Source organism: Plutella xylostella, chromosome 22 (genome assembly GCF_932276165.1).
Source record: "Plutella xylostella chromosome 22, ilPluXylo3.1, whole genome shotgun sequence".
NCBI classification, from domain to species: domain Eukaryota; kingdom Metazoa; phylum Arthropoda; class Insecta; order Lepidoptera; family Plutellidae; genus Plutella; species Plutella xylostella.
Genome location: NC_064002.1, coordinates 10,137,841 through 10,154,373, shown reverse-complemented (window position 1 = coordinate 10,154,373; position 16,533 = coordinate 10,137,841). Strand labels below are relative to the sequence as shown.

At 34.3% G+C, this 16,533-nt stretch overlaps 1 protein-coding gene across 4 annotated transcripts in view; it reads right to left on the bottom strand.

Moving 5' to 3' along the window:
- The window catches only part of LOC105382149 (cystinosin homolog), a 31,353-nt gene extending 15,160 nt beyond the window's left edge, over positions 1-16,193 (bottom strand). Inside the window, exons 1-2 of one of the 4 annotated variants that reach the window (XM_038105350.2) lie at positions 16,038-16,193; positions 13,933-14,023 (exon numbers count right to left, since the gene is read on the bottom strand). The gene's annotated coding sequence lies outside the window, so the exon portion shown is untranslated. Of the gene's footprint in view, positions 1-8,299; positions 8,525-13,932; positions 14,024-16,037 lie in introns of those variants that run through there. The other 3 variants (XM_048629045.1, XM_048629047.1, XM_048629046.1) reach the window with 3 other exon arrangements.
- Between the last annotated feature and the right edge of the window lie 340 nt (positions 16,194-16,533).

Here is a 16,533-nt window from a genome sequence, read left to right as displayed (position 1 = left end):
ATATATTATTATAAATAAATTGTATAAACAATTATGAAAACTATTTAAGTACTTAATTACTTGCATAACAAATTTGAGTAGAAATAATGGGTAGATAAGTAATCTACATACCCAAGTTTACCTAAATCCTTTTATGTTTGTATGAGGATAAGTAAATCCTATATTTACATAGTTGAGTATTGAACCAATTTAATCTCACCATTATAATTCCAAACAGCTATGATAGCTAAATCAACAGTCTTGATCGGTCGCTGAACTTATATTTAATTCTCGTAGCAAAGCAAGGTACCTACGTGGAATTCATTAACTTTATTTTGATGGGTTACTAGGTCAAATGGCTTGTACCACTAAAATCATTTAAATACACCTAGAGAAGTACTATCCTATATTCTTTCTTATTCCTATTCTGTATATTCTTTCCTATTCATATTCCATGATGTTACATAGGAAATATCCATTAAATTGGGAATTTTCGTTAGCTCGTAATCGTAAAGGCTATAAAAAAGTAAGATAAAAATAAGTACTTTCCTGGTACTGAAAAATTCATATTTTTTACATTAACTGTGTTTAGTCTGATTGTATATGTTCTCAAGTGCATTTTAGTCATAAAATCATTAAAACTAGTAGACTTCAAATTAAAACTACGATGCCACAACAATTGGATTTTTTTAAAGTAATACAGGGCGGAACTTGAATAGAGAAAAATATATTCAATATTCAAATCCAACGAGTGATGTGTAAAGAAATGGTAATTTTCTACATGAATATTTACATAGGTCAACACGCGCATGCATCCAACCAAGTTTTTTCTATTCTTAAGGATCATTAAATTTCTATTCGTAACAGATAACTTAACCAAAGTTAAATTTGTCCCCTATCCGAATCAAATACACGCAATGTATCAATGTATTGATACCGACTTTAAGACAAAAACAATATAAATTAGGCTTTTTTACAGACCAGACATTTTCCTTCACTGTTTTACTTGCCTACCAGTCCTTTAATGCTTTTATGACCTAAAATTATATTAAATATGACAAGCTGTATAAAGCATGATGATCAGACATAATTATTAAACTGTTCTTATCAATCCGACAATTATTCATGAAACATTTACACAGATGCAGGCTATATAATAGAATACACCGGAACCTGAATTTATTTCAGTCCGAATAATGAGGTGGAATTATGAAACTTTACACAGTTACAAACTACATACGTAGGATAACCATCATAATATACAGAGTGTTAATGTAAGCCGAAAGAAAAAAAATGCTTCTCGATAGAATCGTGTCAAATGTCGATCAAATGTTTTTTTTCGCGAATTTCAAAAACAGAAGTTGTTTAGGCTGTGCTACTGAGAGTGCTGAGGAGTCACCTCCTTTCGGCTAAATATACCACTTTTGCAATACCTTGATATGATACTAATATAGGTAATACGAAGATATTTTAATATCATAATTATACTAGGTATAGAAAAGAAAATGCATCGAATAAAACGCACAAGACAAATTAATCGCATGTTATAATGCGACGACTTGTCTATTGTTCGACATCACTGAATGTTATGAATATTCTGAGTCGCATTACGGTCTACTACTGCGTTATGTACTAACATAACGTCATAATCTACTTCACACTAATTACTATCATAAGTCTGACTATTTGGCTTTGGTATTATAGCTTAAGTATACATACAGAGTGTTGAAAAAAGGGTATAGTCAGCCGAAAGGGGGTGAATCTTTGGGTCATCTGGACAACTTTTGCTCTGCGAATTTCTTAAGAACTTACGACTACTTATAGATTGGCAAGAATTATGTTCAATGAAATACCGCTAGGAAGAATACGTAAGTACCTCTACCTACATTTAAAAAATACAAGATACGAAAGGAACAAGTTTCGCGTCGTGTTTTTAAGTAAATTGTCCATGCAGGAATTTAAGATGATTCTCCCGTGTCCAATATAATTACCAGCTTTTACGAATGTGGATAATAAGTACTGGGAACGCATAATGTACTCGTGTGATGCTCAGAGCCTACCATATCGGTACACGATTCTTAAAAGTGACTATTACCTGGCATGGAACACAAAACAGTTTTATGAAAAAGTTTTATAGTGAACCTGTAAACGGGGTTATGAGTGCAACACTCTACTATAACCGAAATTAATTAATTAAATATTATCTAAAATGTACGCTGTGAAATAAAGAAGTAGGTGAAAATTGCCTAAAAAAGAGGCATGAAAATAGTGATTTTCTGCCACAGGGAAAATTGCTTTCTCAAACTATTGTAGTTGTTTTTGGATGGTTATACCGCCATCACCACTAGGTACTATTAGAATTCCCTAGATATTGTCATAGATCGGGTATCGGTATTTACGTAGACATAATAAATATGATGTTTCGTAGAAACTGGACAATGATGTTGCAGGCAAAATGTTTAGTATTTATAAATTGGATGCGAGGAAGTGTTCTAGTTCTAACATAAGTTAATGAAATGTATTCCTATACATAGTTAGTACCTACCTATAATGCCACTAGACCCATTCTTAGTAGTGTTTAGAAAATATTTTTATTAGTCTTAAGTAATCTACTAACTTTAAAATTACAACACACATTATTAAGATTTTTTATTTACATAAAGCCGCAAAGGCTCTGAATGAAAATCTAGGTTAATAGAGCTATCTTCAAATAAAGTCATAAATAATTTTATCTCTCTACATTTTAACAAGACACAGATAATATACCTAGATATCATTCTCTAATAAACCTATAACCGTAAAAGAGTGTTTTATTTTGACATGTGGTCATTGTTGTTTTAGAGGTGTAGAGTCGTTCACTTGTGCCAATAATAGGGGTTAAATTAGCTTGGGTTATTAATCTTACATACAACATTATTATCATATATCGGATGTTGACATTATAGAAAGTGGCAAACAAAATAAGTTAGTAACAGTTGCACTTATTTCAGGGAAAGAGAAACATACAACAACAACCGATTGTTAAATTGTTTTTGTTTGGTTCTAAGATGACTGACCCCAAATATCTGAAATGATTGTTATTTTACACATACATATACATAATAACAATCGGATATAGGAAATTTGCAATAAAGTTGACACCAGGGCCCGGCAGAGGCGGGGTAGGTCAACCCAACCATAGCTGGTACAAAATTACTATCATCATTAGCCAATTGCAGTCTTTTTTTTTTTTTATAATAAAAAATCTTTATTGCGCAAAAGAAATGTTACATATTTACTATATATTAAACAAGGTATTATACTTAAACTATATCTATGCACACGTCTGAATTGGACATTAATCACAAGGAGCAGGGGTCCCCAAACTAGGCTCAGCCCGTATCTTGGGGTACCAAAAATGACTTGACTAAAGTGAATTTATATTAATTAGTAAAACATAAACAGTGTAACTATGTTACACAAGAGTGAAATAAAATTTCAAAAACAAAACAAAACATAAAATTATCTTAAACAGTCTTCTTGTTATGGTAACTAGGTATAGAAATAAAATCTTTAAATCAATCAATAGATAATGCTGGTAATAATTCGACGAGTATTATAGGATATCCTCAGTACAATAATAATCTAGTTTGAGTAAGCTAGATTATTATTGTACTGAGGAGTCTACTACTGGACATAGGCCTCTCCTGAGCATGGCACAGGCTTCCAGAACTTCTCTGCTACGTTTTCTAAATGAGCCTCCCCGAGTGACGAGTTTCCTGTTCCTTATTGTATCATGGTAAACGACTTCTGATGCCAATCTGGCTTTCCCGTCATTTTACCACCATCGCGATAACTAGTCTAGATCTAGTGTTTGACACAGACAGGCTAAGAAGGATAACATCTATCGAAAATGTATGAAATTAGCGACCCATTATTGGTAAGCTAATGTATAGGAATAGGCCATAGGTCTTTCAATTTGATATCTAGACAGTGAGCAATCAATCTCTTCCAATTAAAGTTTAATTGGCCTATAGTAGCTCTGCAAGTTTGCACTAAAATTTTACGATAAATAAGTAATTGGGTGCAATTTGAAGTAAAATATGTATAAGTAACTAAAAAGTTCTCAGTGTCATAAGAAACATTAAAAAACTATTTTAAATTGCATATCGATAAGTTAATAAACACCTGTGTAAACCTATCTGCACTAATCAGACCTGTTGATAACCTTAACGAAGTTAATGACTCAAGACAATTAACCCCCAGCAAAGCACGATAAACTTTAAAAGAATGAACCAATTTTAATGAAAGCTAAGAACTCTTTCAAAATAGCCACGCGATACTTTTTCTTATTGATTGATTTCGGAGCTACGATAGACATACGATACACGTAACTCGAAATTGTATCTCTCATCTTTTAGTTGATGGTAAAAATACAGAAGTGTCCAAAGGTGGAAAGGGGAAGGAGGAAGTTAAGTGGGTACAACAATGTACCTTTGCCTACCCATAATCCCGTGTGTGTTAAATTAAGATGTAGGACCAAGAAGAATGGTAGGTCAGTAAGTAGGTACTACACATCACAATATAGATTATTAAAAAAGTCCTCTTTTTGTTTGAGTTTCGTTTAGTGAATTGGAAGATAATAATTATGTAAAACATAACGCATTGATAAAATAAAACATGTGTCGATAAGTGCTAATTCTTACAAGAGATCGGTCTCTTTTAAGATAAGTCGAGTCATTTCAAGTGTCTGTAGCTTTCGCAATTGTGTCAACTCATACCGAGCGCGATAGTGTAACATTATCTCGAGTAAGGCTTAAGTTTCGGGGTTGTGGCTAGAGGATCGATTTCCTTTGTGTACATATTAGACGAATGGATAGAAACTTTAGAAACTTCCATATATTGTTGTCGTAGTATGTACATAATTTTATATTTGTTGAGTTTAACGCCGCGACATGCTATTTGTTTATAAATTTATGTTGTTTTGCGGTGTACAAAAGATGCATAGTACTTAATTAGTTTTATGCATATACATATAATAAAATTATAATAGTCTTTTCTATCACATTTTTGTTTAACTTTGTTAAATGCATTCATAGTAATTCATACTATTATTATAAACTGATGTTCAACTTGTTTTTCTATTTAAATTGTCCATCTATGCAGTTCAGTAATTGCTAATTAATTACATAGGTACTACAGTAAATAATGTTTTAATTACTTTCAATTAATTTTTTACTAAAATTAGGATACCTTCGATATATTTAAAACAAAGATTAATGAGTTGATTTCATTACATAAGTAAGAAATCAATCATATTAACCATGGCTTGGACCTTATGACCTTAGACAGGGCCGGTAGTGGTTTTATAACCAAGGCCGAGGACAGAGTGCTGTGACAGACCTATGTCCAATGATGAAAGGTTGTCTTGAAGAAATGACTAAGAGTGATAAGACCGCCAAACCGTTTTCATTTACGTCATGAATTAAAATGTTGTAGTCAAGGGCGTACCCAGGTAGGGGCAGGGGGGGGCAGCTGCCCCCCCCTAGAAGATAAAATAAACGTAAATTTTCCTGCCAAGTCGGAATTAAAAACGTGTTATCTACTCTTACCTACCTACCTATTTTGTTTTGTATCTTAATCAAACTAATTAAGGTCAACTGAGGTTACGTTGTATTTTTAGATCACTAAAAGTTTTCGGAATAATGGGAGCAAAGGTATGAAACATTTAATGTAAAAGTGAGATATTTACTTTAAGAAACTAACGACTATTGAACAACTATTTCTTAACAAATTTAAAGCATTGATTCCTTTGCTGGAATCTTGGAAAATCGTGATTTTGAACGCATTTTCCAGGTTTGAGGCAAATGTGTTTTTAGTATGTAACTATTCAATAGGTAATCTTTCCGTGAAATAATTATAAACAAACAAAAAACCCGACTGCACGCTAAAAAGATGAAAACAAGACCCAATGTTAATGGAAAGTATCGCAGGCGGGGACCAGCAGAGCACCATTTAGCTGAATGTGACTTAGATAGGTGTACCTTGTGTGGCGGTCAAGTTGGTCCCCGCCTGCGATACTTTCCATTAACATTGGGGCTTGTTTTCATCTTTTTAGCGTGCAGTCGGGTTTTTTGTTTGTTTATAATTATATATTTTTATTTGTAACTTTTTAGTTGTTTTTATTTTATGAAATTGTATGTTAGTAGTCACGTTTTAGTTTATTAACATTTTTTATTTCAATAATTTTGATTTTATGATTTAAATACTTACAATATGTATATTTTTGTAATGTGCTAATCAAGCCCTTTCATTTGATACCCCACACGGCATAGTTGGAAAAATATTTTTTTCGATCATCACTTTATGTTCTCTAGAGGGCGCTTTATACATTTTAATATAACGTCACATAGCCTATAACCATTGCGCAATCAATACGCTTCTAACGATACCTCATACATCAAAATCTATCAAGCCGTTTAGGCTACAGGAGGGAACAAAGAAACAGACATACATACATACATACATACAAACATACAATCGAAAAACATTACCCTCCTCCTTCGGCAGTCGGGTAAAAAATAAGAGACTTTATACAATAAATTTTTTTGTGCAATAGTATGGCAGTTAATTTAGCCAAAATAAACTATTGACGAATTCACAGATGATTTAGTAGAAATCAGGAAAATGCGTCTAATTTTCATGGACGCATTTACTCCATGATAAATCCTAATAACATTTTTATGAAAAAATAACTACTTAAGTACTCCTGTAAAGTGAGTAAGAATGTAGATTTAATAGTGGTAAGTTGTGAATAAAATAAAGTAACATCCATACATCCTCTCATTTATATTCTTTAGAAAAATAGTAAGATTGGATCAAATACGGGTATTAAACTTAGATATCAATTAAAATATGTGCATGGCAAAACCCATACTCTTCAATAAGTTTAGTGTTCATAAATAGTAAAAATCCTTATCGAGCTGGTTTCAGTGATCGTAACTGATCACTGAGGTTAACACATGGCACGGTCAGACTTGGATGGATGACCGATTTCAAATGGTTTTTTTCTGGACGCTTCCGTGCTTTGGATGGCACGTTAAGCCGTGGGTCCCGGTTGCTGCTTCGGCAGCAGTTGTAAAGCCTAGTCAGAGGCCTTCGGGCAGTTTGAAAAAATCTGACAGTCGGGTTGTACACTTACACTTACCTGACAACTTTAGTGCATTGTACTCAATAAAAAACGGCGATACAAATTTACAGCGAAAAGCGGGTGACTACAGTCGTGAGCATAAATTATGTATGCATTAAAAGGTTGACGATTTCTGTTTTGAGGCAATGCGTTGCAACAATCGCAATAGCCCCATTACGCCTAACGCATTTACCCCAAGACTTTTATCAAACATAAAAAAATAACATCATTAATTCATCAAATAAAGCTATTTGATTGAAAATTTGTGTCTATACAAGTAGCCCAATGACTATTGTTTAGAATACCTACTGAATAAAATTAATTGATAAAGAAAACTTTAAATTTACATTTTCAATCACCTGTCACAGTACCAAACTTTCAAAAAAATGTGCAAATCACAAAATGACTGAATACTTGGATAATATATTATGTTGACTACAACACGATCTGTCTGCAGTTCATGTAAAGTATTTAGTTTAAGCCATCGTAACTAGATGGCATTTTTCAATATTGATAAAGCCGTTTTCAAATAGGATCGAAAAGATTAATTTGGCCCGTAGACGCAATTGGCCTAGTTGACCTTAATAAAAGTCAATTTTCATGATTTTTGTTTCAATATACCCGACCGACCATCATCTCAAGAGCTGCCCCCCCCTAGCTGAAATCCTGGGTACGCCCTTGGTTGTAGTTTTACATTAATGGCGTGCAAATAAAGAATAGATAAGTAGTTTTAATTTATTATATATAAATAAATACAAATACTTACAAATATCTTAATTGATAGCCAAAACATCTATGTTACTTTGAGACCTTATATACGCTTAACAAGTTTTAACTTTTACTCAAGTCTTCGATTAGGTTAAAAACACATTCAATTTGGCAAAACTCTAGTGAAACCGTATAACCAGTTCATTTTATGAGGCGAACCGGCTAATTACAAGTTTGAACGTATAAATTTAATCACAAAATAGATATGCACTACTGGCTTTTAACTTACCTCTTTGGTGCCTATTTGTAATGCCTAAAGTACCTACTTAGTTATTATTTAATAAAAAGTATAATAATATGTATTTTAGGTGCTAGTTGGACCTACATTTTTTATTCTAACAAAATTCGACAAAAACAGCGGTAAAACATAAACCACTTACCTACCTCAAAAAAGTTATAAATAGTTCAGATCCAATAGTGTAGTGGAGTCACAATTCACAATCACAAACGTTAATTTCCCGCCAATTTTCAATTATTATTTTTCTTAAATTTTAAACAGCGTTCGAAATTTAAACGTGTATTTTTTATTTCTTTTCTATGCGAGCGGGTGTTCGCGGCAGTGGCCGTTGGGCGAATGATAACAGTCCGCGATTTGACTCAGGTGTAATGTGCTATGGTGGAACAGGTATAGTGGTTATAAAGCCCACTATTGAGACTCACAGTGATACTCACGGTATCACGATCACGATGACACTACATAAAAGCCAATCATCCCATTGCACAGGTTTTTTGTTGTCTTTCAATAATAAACATGATTATTTTGGTGTCATTGATCTTGACTGACAGTAAATTTGCTCTTGCGCATGGTTAAAGCTTTAGGTTTAATTCGTTTACTTTTAATATTATAGATCTATTATCTACTGTACGGTGGATATGATTCTCCGCGTATGCTGGATTATCCACTACACTAACTAGACTAGATTGGGTCAAGTAAAACCGCTTTTCATCCGTCAAATAATATTAACGATGCAGCTGATGAACCAAACAATATTTGAATATAATTATGTTGTCGAAGTGATCAGATTTAATGAGTATCGCTTCACTTACTCGCTAGCTTGGCTTTACCTTAAAACCGTTAACGCAAATCCAGGATGAGAAGTATAAGTACGGTGGCCTGCGCCTAAAAGTATACAGGCGGAGTTTTTAAAATAGCGATCTCAAGCTCACATGCTGCTCAAGCACATCCACATACACCACTGCTACACACATCACACACAACACGTCCCCGGATTTTGATCCCTGATGGACCAGCTACCAAATGTAGCTGGTCCCTTCATCATCAGGGATCGCTATTTTAATTTAAAAACTCCGCCTGTATACTTTTAGGCGCAGGCCACCGTACCTACTATTATAAATTAATGTTCCATTGAATTGGTTTGTGAGAGTGAAGGAACAGAAACCAAAATTACAATCAAATCGAAAAAACCTCTTGTGTATTGTGATTTGTGAGCACTGGACAAAACAGGGTTATAAAGAGGTACTAAATAGTGTCGTTAATTCTTAGCAATATTGTCGGTACAATTAATAATATTTATAATCTATTTACGTTCTTTTTGGAGTCATTCGTCAAGTCGCGCGCCTTAGACTCGCGCGCCACGCGCGAGTTGCCCTTCCCGTAATTACCTACTTTTTTTGTTGTCAACTCGCTCGACTGTGAAAATATGTAGAGTCAGCCACAAAAGTTATAATTTATTATGCTTAAAAAGGTAACTACTTAAAATGTAAAATAGGGTATTTTATAGGACTTTACTTTAAAATAAAATCAGTAATTAATCTCGCTTGGCAAACTGTTCTCTTCGAACACCTCCAAACACAGGAACCATTTTTATTTGTTCGGTCTTTGTTATATTTATAACCTGCACGAAGCAGTACCGACTTTCCTCGCTGGGATGTTATGATTTCATGTGCAGTTTTATTACTGGATGGACCTGCTTGCGATGAACTTCCTGGAAGTAATTGTTACAGTTAGGTCTGTCTCTTTGACCAATGAAATAAACGAAATTTGTTTTAAATTTTAGTGCTAATTCGATATTTAATATAACGGTAACACGACGAAAACGTAACACTGTGTTTATATTACGGCTAAGTAGACTTGGTAATATAGTAAAGTTAATTTATTCCCCACAAAACATCAAAATCAGTAAAAACTGCCACATTTTAATATTTTTGCGCTGTACTGTAAGTAATGCACTGTACATCTCTGCTTCGAATTAGGAGTAACACTAAAACGAAGTCACTAAAACAATGACGTTTTAACCCTTTAAACCGGTTTTTGCAACAAAAACTTGAAGGACATAGCTATGACAGGTAAAACTTGCGCACGGGATGAGAGAGATAGCAAACTTGGGTATCATGCGTCATAGGTCACATCCCCTAATGCCTCATTCCGCACTTCCAACATAGGCTTTATTGTATCTTTATCCCGAAATCAAAGCATCTACTTTAATGGCGACTGTCTAGTTGGTACCTTCTTATGCTAATCAGCCAGGGAGACAATATTTAACTATATTTTTTAGTTTTAATTCGTTTGCATCTGACCGTACTTTACATGGGCACGCGAGTTGACGATATAAAAAAACAGAATATGCCAACTCGCGTGGCGCGCGAGTCTAAGGCGCGCGACTTGACGAACGACTCTCTTTTTGTTATATGAATAAAGTTATAGGTATTCTATTCTATCATTTACCACGATGATAATATTAATAATTTTGGTGACACGATTTTGAATCGGTGCTGTTAACTAAAATATTCGGCCTTAGAACTATGCTAAATTATCTAATTAAACGAATATTTCTGTTTCTGATATAATTGGCACTGTAAACAATTTTATTTCAGTCGATTTATATTTAACGTTTTCTAGATGCTATTGTGTTTTCATGTGGAATTGGCCATCTATTAACTTTAAATTGGTATGTATCTAGTACTTATCTTATTATGTCACTGTGAACTTTTTTACAAATATTTTTTTTTCTACTTAAGTAAGTATACGTAAATCATTTAATTTCCAAAAATCTATCAAGGGGGCAAAATGTGGATTTTGCAATCCGGGAGCTACCTACCACAATGTTTAACCTCAATCACGTAGATGATAGAAGAATCTATTTAAGAAAATACTGCGTGTCGATCACAACACGTCCACAACACCGCATTCTGACGGATTACCAACACGTCTGGGGAGAGACACGTAATTTCGACCCTTTAATTTGTCATTCCCATCCAATCCAACAGCATGGATCACCTTAATTTTCGGACATCACATCGGCCTTTTTGTTTATAACCCAACCAAACTAAGAAATACAGAATCATGTGTGTGTCGAAGATCTATTCTCGACTCTATTAGTTGAAAATAAGCTTTTATTCATTATTCTTATAATACACCTGGGAGGATTTAAATACCTAGTAATGAGTACCTACACAGTTCATAAAACAAATATGAATAAAAAAGACGATAAGCCAACTGACCCAACGGATGTGAATATAGTGCGATGTCATAGTACGTTCGCAAAATCTAATCAATATAATCATGTGGAACTTCAAAAAAACCGTAAGAAATAAGATTAAGAAATATTATTTTATAAGGATCTTAATAAAAACCTAATTATATCGTTCAATTCCTTATCAACCGCATCTACATCTACGAATACTGATTCGATTGTATATTATCACTCTTATATACAGAGGAAATGTTTGTATTTTTTACGTTTGTTTGTAACAAATAAAGTTCAAAAACCAGACCCGTACGAAAGAATGGGCCGATTCCAAAAAAAATTACCCAGAAAGCTACACTATCCTTCCGTGATAAAGTTTATTAGGCTATTTAATATCATGAAATTCCTATCAGAATTAATGTGAATATCTTTTCAGGCTAGACGAAGCTCGCGAGAATCGACTAGTCATAATATTATCATGAATACGTATCAAGCATGACTAATAGATGCCACTCGATCGCTGTCTCAGAGAACTAACAAGTAACCAGACGTGACATCATAATTGTACAAGGCAGAACCAAGATGACTTGCATTTTACAGATTGGCTGAGTTAACACACAGTTACGTGACATTACACGATCGATTTGATTTGTTACAGGGAAGGCTGGGCTTCATTTATACGTTTTGTTTAAATCGTGTTTTAATTAGTCCCTCTCTTTAGCATATCTAGATAATATATTATGTAAACCCACAAACCCGTAGTGGGAAATGGTCCCAGCTTAGGAGGGCAGTTTAGACCTTGGGGATGTGAACAAAGGTTTCATTCGAGAGAGTCAGGCGGAGGTAATTACACCCTTACAGAGAATAATATTATTATAATAGAATAATCCGTCTTAACAAATGCTATGTGGCTAATGGGATTATTTTAGTCACAAGCTCAAAACATGCCGTACCTAATCTATTTCGAAATATTTTACCCAATCATTAAGCTATTTTGAAATATATCAATTCTGACATACAGACAGACCATAAATATTGTAAATTGGTAATTAAATACTCGTACACATAAAATATAATTTTTTCACCCGTGCACGTGTACTCGATCAGTACTTCGTGACGTCATTATTTCTTTTATAGATGGATGTTATAGGTACAACGGTTAATTACCTTCCCTTCAGATTAGATACTGATCTACCGATACTGATCTGGAAAAATAAAATTAAACAAAAAGGGGTGTATATCAGAAATAACATCGCGAAAATCAGTAGATTAAAATGCTACTGTATAACACCCGATATAGATAAGAAAACATCAAAATCGGTAAGTTATTTAAAGGAGATACGATGATACGATGCCATAGACCTCATAAAATATAATTATGATTTTATGATGATATGGAAATATTACAGATAAAATCTGGTTTACAGGCTATATCTGAGCCAGATTCCAAAAAAATTAAGATTTGGTTTGTCTTGAATTTCAAAAGACATTATATTAGCGATTTACGAATTTACGGCTTACATCTGAACATATTTTTCTGTTCATTAAAATTTGTTGTCAACTTTGCATAGGCAACGGTAAGTATTGGATTAAGGGTGCGAGTCGCGGTGCGGTCGTGTCGAGGTGCCATATGTGTGAATATGAATGATACGCTGTCAGTAATGACTTATAATACAAGAAATGAACGAAGACTCAGTGCTGATCGAATCAAATGTAGTTTTTGTGGTCACTTTCTCGTGACGTGCGCCGCATTAATGAGTGCGATGCGTGCGCGCAGCCAACGTGACGGGTTTATTACCCGACTGCGGCGGACCCCGAAATGAGGGTTATGTTTACGACGGCTCCACACGTTGGCCACAATACAGGTCCTAGCATTAACAAAGACATTTTTTAGATACACACATTGGTGGCATTGCCAGTTTCTAGATCCACAAGTTGGACGAACGTTGCGGTCTCGTTCGTTCGTTCGTCGATTTAGAGATTGACCCCCCTGTAATGGGGCAAATGTGTGGAGCCGGCCTTATGTTGTAGGACTAATAAAAAGAAGACCACTTATTTGTGGAACTAATGTCGTGTGGCAAGGCAAGTTACAGATTCAGGTTTTATACAGAAACTATACTTATATATTTTTTTGCTTCGGGATTCCGCTGAATCAGTCCATTAGTTTAAGCTGTGATCGGACAATGATCTTTTATTTCAAAATACACAGCCGACATACGATACGATGGAACAAATATGTACCTACTAACGTACATTAAAATGAAGTACTTACTTCGATAAACAAAACACCGAAGTAGGAGGAGCAAGTAAATACGTTTTTCTCTCAAGAGTTCGCAATGAATCAGCAACTATCCTAACTTAATATTATAACTGCGAAAGTAACTGTGTATGTCTGTCTGTTACTCTTTCACGCCAAAACTACTGAACTGATTTGAATGAAATTTGGTAAACATATGGTCTAGACCCTGAGAAAGAACATAGGCTACTTTTTATCCCGGAATTCCCACGGGAAAACTTTAAAAGGCGAAGCGAAGCTCGCAGGAACAGCTATATTGGAGATAAATGACAACTATGGATGATTGAACTCACCTTCATAGGTAAGCAGGTCTTTCAGCCATTAGCGCTTTCAAAATGCCCGTCATCTTTGGAATGTCGAAGCAATCTCGCCCCCATCTCTTCTCTGTAACAAAATAATTAAACTGTAGGCCCAGTTTCTCTCCTGAATACCTAGTTCTAGTTAAGTAAGGATTGGGAACCTCGCAACGACAGCTAAGCCAATCATAGCTGTTGCATTCCATACGCAAGTTCTGCTTAACTTGGCTATCTCAGTAATATGTGACAAATGACAATCAACTACATACTATTATAAACAACTATGCAAGCGTAATTTTAACCTAAAAAATATTAAAAAATTGAAGACTGTTTGCTATAAGTACCTAATAATAAATAATAATAATAATAAATATGTGGGGACATCTCACACACGGCCATCCGACCCCAATAAGTACAGTCATAGTTTAATTAAGTACTTAGTTCATACCGGATATTTCAAGCTGTATGGCTGTATGGAAGGTCTAGTTTGCTATAGTAACTATAAGTTTTGGAAGTAATAGGAACTATATCTTAAATTTTTGGACGTAAAATAAGTTTGTAATATGTGTTCTACTTTTTTTGTAAATAAATAAATATTACATTATTTTACTTAATTTCGCATTTATCTAAAACATGTTTCTGACTTCAATATTCTGGTCCATGTATAGTGCAATCACAATGTAATGTAGTATTATATTGGATATATCCATTCAGAGCTATTGGCCCTTCCAAGTAGACTAATAGCAATATAAAGTGACTGCTACAAGAGAGGAAGTAATTTGCAAATATTGTCAGTTATCCCATTATCCTATAGATCCAACCAGTGGTTGTCTACTTTAAGAGTTAACTAGGGATCATAAAACCAGCCCTTAAAGTATAGAAGTAAACAGCACCAAAAGCTTTCAACACTTTTGAACAATAATAACTATGACTTTTCTGGATTACTTATATTAATAAAATAACCCTTTATTAGTGAAACTTGGATAAGTATTTTTTATGCTACTTTGTAATTCAACACAATAAAATGTAATGCACACACCTACCTATAATACCCATATCCAACCATGTTTTCAAATACCCAATTTTCTACTTTCAAGTAAATAAGTAAGGCCTGGGTCTCCTATTTACTCCGCAGGTCGCGTCCAGCGTCACGCCGTAGGCCGCGTCACGATGCTCACTATAGAAATGTACTGATGCGGTCTCCCTCACACGCCGACGTTGGCGCGTAGATGTAGTGAGCATCGTGACGCGGCCTACGGCGTGACGCTGGACGCGACCTGCGGCGTAAATAGGAGACCCGGGCCTATGCTAATGTATTTTGTTTTTCTTCTTATTGTTGTTTAAATGACAGCTCTGTTAGTATGCAAGTTGGATTGTGGTAAGTAAGTATTCCTATTTCGTATGATATTGATAATATTTATGTGTGCAATATAGATTCATTTATTTCAAAAAGTATTGTGAATATCTTGGGTTGAGTTCATTGAGTCACAATTTTATGATGTGGTTTCTCAATCAAAGTTGGAGAACCACAGAATCAAAGAGAGTGGATTAGAGCAATTGGTCAATTGAAAAGAACAGTGTAAGTACCATGTCAGTCACTCACAATAGCTAGACAATGAACTGTTAGAGCTTCTAGAAATAACAAGAACTTTATTTCAAAGATGTAATGGTCACTTTTCTTCAGTAGACTTAGGTACTTACTTATGTGGTTCTGATGAGTTTAAGTGCTATTGGATGAACACTACCTACAGTACTTGTGAAGTACAATCCACCCCCAAAAATACCAATATTTTGGTTTGATTCTAAGAGTAGACCACAGATTACATAATATAATATTTTATCAATACATAAAGTCAAGCTCAATTAGGTAGCTACTAATGTAGGTATTATTCATTTAGTAACTTTTTTGCCTGCAAGTGATTTATATACAAGGCCCTGAAAGCACTAAAAAATATGAGCAACAGACCCAGTAAGAATATACGCCCCTATTACCAGCTTATCCTTAGATTATGATTAACAGGTCGGTTCCTCTTTGAAGCCAGAGGTACGATGTTGATGTTACAGTTAAGTATATTAGCCGTTTTATACATATAAGTAAGTACCTTTAAAATGGTCCAGCTTCACATTTTGAGTCAATTATGTTGATTTTGTATTATTCTTGTCATGAGTGATGAAACTTACATCTCTTTAGTGTAAAATTAACCAAAAAAGCATTTTTCATTGATTTTGATCCGCCCTCATAAAACAACAACAAAGAGCTGTCACTGTCAATGTCAAGTGTCAAGTTCTAAGTTTTCATTTTTACGGAATAGGCTAAGGGCATTATCCCATACTGCCTGGTCTTATTAATGATTTTGCATGACAAGGAACATAATATTAAGTTTTCGTAATCTAAATGGATCTTTTGTTTACATTGATTCTTTTTTAGATTATGATCATGGTTATTGTTAAAAACAAGCACTGAATTTCATTCTACGTCCTAATCTCATCAATGTTACAGCCTTTTTTCAACAGTTTCTTTCTCTGCGGGTGTAACATGTATGCAAGTTCCTGCTTAGGTACCTAGGTAATGAATGAAAACAAAATTAGCTATGCTTA